Consider the following 5,000-nt stretch of genomic DNA (forward strand, 5'->3'; position numbering starts at 1 on the left):
GGGTGCAAATGAACAGCAGCGGGGAAAACAACTTCGTGGGAACTCATTAACCAGTTTCGTGGGAACTCATTAACCAGTTTCGTGGGAACTCATTAACCAGTTTCGGGAAAACGTCCACCAAAGGCGGGGAAAGCATCAACCAACGGCGGGGAAGCCATTGTCCAACAGACGGGAGCACATTAAGCAGCTGCCCTTAGTATCAGGAGCAGCGGGGATCAGAGTAAGCAACAGCCGGGAAAAGATCAGCCAACCGCGGGGGAACTCATTAACCAGTTTCGTGGGAACTCATTAACCAGTTTCGGGAAAACTTCCACCAAAGGCGGGGAAAACATGCACCAACGGCGGGGAAGCCATTGTCCAACAGGGGGGAGCACATTAAGCAGCTGCCCTTAGTATCAGGAGCAGCGGGGTACAAATGAACCAGCAGCGGGGAAAAAAACTTCGTGGGAACTCATTAACCAGTTTCGTGGGAACTCATTAACCAGTTTCGGGAAAACTTCCACCAAAGGCGGGGAAAACATGCACCAACGGCGGGGAAGCCATTGTCCAACAGGGGGAGCACATTAAGCAGCTGCCCTTAGTATCAGGAGCAGCGGGGTACAAATGAACCAGCAGCGGGGAAAACAACTTCGTGGGAACTCATTAACCAGTTTCGTGGGAACTCATTAACCAGTTTCGGGAAAACGTCCACCAAAGGCGGGGAAAGCATCAACCAACGGCGGGGAAGCCATTGTCCAACAGGGGGAAGTACATTAAGCAGCTGCCCTTAGTATCAGGAGCAGCGGGGTACAAATGAACCAGCAGCGGGGAAGCAACTTCGTGGGAACTCATTAACCAGTTTCGTGGGAACTCATTAACCAGTTTCGGGAAAACATCAACCAGAGGCGGGGAAAGCATCAACCAACGGCGGGGAAGCCATTGTCCTACAGTGGGGAGCACATTAAGCAGCTGCCCTTAGTATCAGGAGCCGCGGGGATCAGATTAAGCAACAGCCGGGAAAAGATCAGCCAACCGCGGGGGAACTCATTAACCAGTTTCGTGGGAACTCATTAACCAGTTTCTGGGGAACTCATTAACCAGTTTCGGGAAATCCTCCACCAAAGGCGGGGAAAGCATCGACCAACGGCCGGGAAGCCTTTGTCCAACAGTGGGGAGCACATTAAGCAGCTGCCCTTAGTCTCAGGAGCAGCGGGGTACAAATGAACCAGCAGCGGGGAAAACAACTTCGTGGGAACTCATTAACCAGTTTCGTGGAACTCATTAACCAGTTTCGGGAAAACATCCACCAGAGGCGGGTAAAGCATCAACCAACGGCGGGGAAGCCATTGTCCAACAGGGGGCAGTACATTAAGCAGCTGCCCTAAGTATCAGGAGCAGCGGGGATCAGATTAAGCAACAGCCGGGAAAAGATCAACCAACCGCGGGGGAACTCATTAACCAGTTTCGTGGGAACTCATTAACCAGTTTCGGGGGAACTCATTAACCAGTTTCGGGAAAACATCAACCAGAGGCGGGGAAAGCATCAACCAACGGCGGGGAAGCCTTCGTCCAACAGGGGGGAGCACATTAAGCAGCTGCCCTTAGTATCAGGAGCAGCGGGGTGCAAATGAACCAGCAGCGGGGAAAACAACTTCGTGGGAACTCATTAACCAGTTTCGTGGGAACTCATTAACCAGTTTCGGGAAAACATCCACCAGAGGCGGGTAAAGCATCAACCAACGGCGGGGAAGCCATTGTCCAACAGGGGGCAGTACATTAAGCAGCTGCCCTTAGTATCAGGAGCTGCGGGGATCAGACTAAGCAACAGCCGGGAAAACATTAACCAACTTCGGGGGAACTCATTAACCAATTATTTGATGACCGGTAGGCGGCGCTCTATCGGCTTCGGCGACCGGCGGGTGGCGGTTCGGGGTCGTGGCGACCCGGGGCGAGGCGGCCCGGCCGTTGAAATCGCGAAAAAACGCGTTTTTAAAAAGAACCGTCGGTCCCCATCGGGATGGATTTGACCCCCTCATGCCGCCGTCGGGACCTCTTCGGCGGCATGACTACCGGAGGTGTTCCCGCCGAGGTGGACACTTGCATTTTCTGGCACGGTGGGTTGGCGGGGTACCTGCAGAATAGCAGGAAGGGCGATGGCAATGACATGTGGCAACTCATTAACCAGTTTTGACTTTGCTGCATTGAAGGCGGAAAATCGAAACAGGGCCCCGCTCGAGCCCCCAGGTCTGCCGGGACCGCACCGGGCCGCCGCCCCGACGGCCGTTCGGCCAGAATGGGCTAGTATTTCTCCGGATTTTTGGCCGTTTTTCCGACTTTTTCGGACGTCGGAAAAGCGGCGGCCTGGCCACCGGCCGCGGCCGGGGGTGCCTTCCCTCGAGCGAGGGCCCGGAATTCACCCGTTTGCAGCCCCGGAGGAGCTCCGCCGGCGGCCGGAATGGTTGAGACCATCGGCCGCGCTGAACGGAGCTCGGGTAACTCATTAACCAAACTGGACTTGGCCCCTGGCGCAGGAGGGGGGTCCAGGTGAGGGCTGGCAGGCCGTGGCCACCCGGCAGCAGTGATGCACCCGCGATGGCGGTAGTCCTTCCGATTCGGAGGCTCCCTGGCCCCGCAGAGCAAAAAATGGGAGCCGCACGGAGCTCTATGAAGTCAGATCCGGTCGGTGGTGGCGGGGCAGGGTGCACGGTTTCCCGCAGAGCTCGGCGGATCCGTCCCGCCGAGGTGGCCACTCGCATTTTCTGGCAGGGGAGTCCCGAGGCTGGTTAACCAGTTACCCCCGGAAGTGGGGATGGAGTTGAGATTGAACCGTTTTGCGGGGCCTCCGGGCCCCTTCCCCGGTAGGACTACCGGGGCACACCCCGCCGAGGTGGCCACTTGCATTTTCTGGCACGGGGGGTTGGCGGGGTACCTGCAGAATAGCAGGAAGGCGATGGCAATGACATGTGGCAACTCATTAACCAGTTTTGACTTTGCTGCATTGAAGGCGGAAAATCGAAACAGGGCCCCGCTCGAGCCCCCAGGTCTGCCGGGACCGCACCGGGCCCGCCGCCCCGACGGCCGTTCGGCCAGATTGGGCTAGTATTTCCCCGGATTTTCGGCCGTTTTTCCGACTTTTTCGGCCGTCGGAAAAGCGGCGGCCTGGGCACCGGCCGCGGCCGGGGGTGCCTTCCCCTCGAGCGAGGGCCCGGACCTCACCCGGTTGCAGCCCCGGGTGGGGCTCCGCCGGCGGCCGGAATGGTTGAGACCATCGGCCGCGCTGAACGGAGGTCTGGTAAATCATTAACCAAACTGGACTTAGTCTCTGGCAAGAGAGATGGTCCAGCCGACGGGCACGACCGAGGGCCCGGACCTCACCCGGCTGCAGCCCCGGGTGGGGCTCCGCCGGCGGCCGGAATGGTTGAGACCATCGGCCGCGCTGAACGGAGGTCTGGTAAATCATTAACCAAACTGGACTTAGTCTCTGGCAAGAGAGATGGTCCAGCCGACGGGCACGACCGAGGGCCCGGACCTCACCCGGTTGCAGCCCCGGGTGGAGCTCCGCCGGCGGCCGGAATGGTTGAGACCATCGGCCGCGCTGAACGGAGGTCTGGTAAATCATTAACCAAACTGGACTTAGTCTCTGGCAAGAGAGATGGTCCAGCCGACGGGCACGACCGAGGGCCCCGGACCTCACCCGGTTGCAGCCCCGGGTGGAGCTCCGCCGGCGGCCGGAATGGTTGAGACCATCGGCCGCGCTGAACGGAGCTCTGGTAAATCATTAACCAAACTGGACTTAGTCTCTGGCAAGAGAGATGGTCCAGCCGACGGGCACGACCGAGGGCCCCGGACCTCACCCGGTTGCAGCCCCGGGTGGAGCTCCGCCGGCGGCCGGAATGGTTGAGACCATCGGCCGCGCTGAACGGAGCTCTGGTAAATCATTAACCAAACTGGACTTAGTCTCTGCAAGAGAGATGGTCCAGCCGACGGGCACGACCGAGGGCCCCGGACCTCACCCGGTTGCAGCCCCGGGTGGAGCTCCGCCGGCGGCCGGAATGGTTGAGACCATCGGCCGCGCTGAACGGAGCTCTGGTAAATCATTAACCAAACTGGACTTAGTCTCTGGCAAGAGAGATGGTCCAGCCGACGGGCACGACCGAGGGCCCCGGACCTCACCCGGTTGCAGCCCCGGGTGGAGCTCCGCCGGCGGCAGGAATGGTTGAGACCATCGGCCGCGCTGAACGGAGCTCTGGTAAATCATTAACCAAACTGGACTTAGTCTCTGGCAAGAGAGATGGTCCAGACGACGGGCACGGTGGCAGAGTTAGCCGAACTTGACTTAGCCTCTGGCCGCAGAGAGGGTCCATCAAACGGGGCACGGTGGGAGATTAAGCCGCACTAGGCTCAGGCTCTGGCCACGGGAGGGTGGCCCAGGTGTGAGCCGGCAGTAAATGGTGAACCAGTGAAAAGCCAGCACCCGAGGGTGCGGTTGTGCTGCCGACTTGGAGGCTCCCTGTGCCCGCAGAGCAAAAATGTGAGCACAGACGGAAGTCTATGAAGTCAGATCCGGTCGGCGGTCGCCAGGCTCGGTGCATGGTTTCCCGCAGAGGTTGGTGGATCCGTCCCGCCGAGGTGGGCACCTGCATTTTCTGGCACAAGTGTCCGGAGGCTGGTTAATGAGTTGCCGCCGGTAGCCCGCATGGAGTTGCGATTGACCCGTTTTGCGGGCCCCCCAGGCCTCATTCTCGGTAGGACTACCGGGCCGCACCCCGCCGAGGTGGACACCTGCATTTTCTGGCAGGGGGGGTTGGCGGGGTGCCCGGGGATTTTCGGGAACTCGTTTTTCAGAACATTTTTTGGCTAGCGGTGTCAGTTTGAAAGTACCCAGGAAAGTGCTACTTCACAAAAGGGGACTTTTTCCAAATATATAACCTCTTGAAGAGCACCTCAGTGTCGGAGGGGGCAGACACTTTACTTCATTTATGGCTAATTCCTCGGGTACGTTCTGGAAAACGGACAGAGTT

This window comes from Mustelus asterias, unplaced genomic scaffold (genome assembly GCF_964213995.1).
Source record: "Mustelus asterias unplaced genomic scaffold, sMusAst1.hap1.1 HAP1_SCAFFOLD_2360, whole genome shotgun sequence".
Classification (NCBI taxonomy): Eukaryota; Metazoa; Chordata; class Chondrichthyes; order Carcharhiniformes; family Triakidae; genus Mustelus; species Mustelus asterias.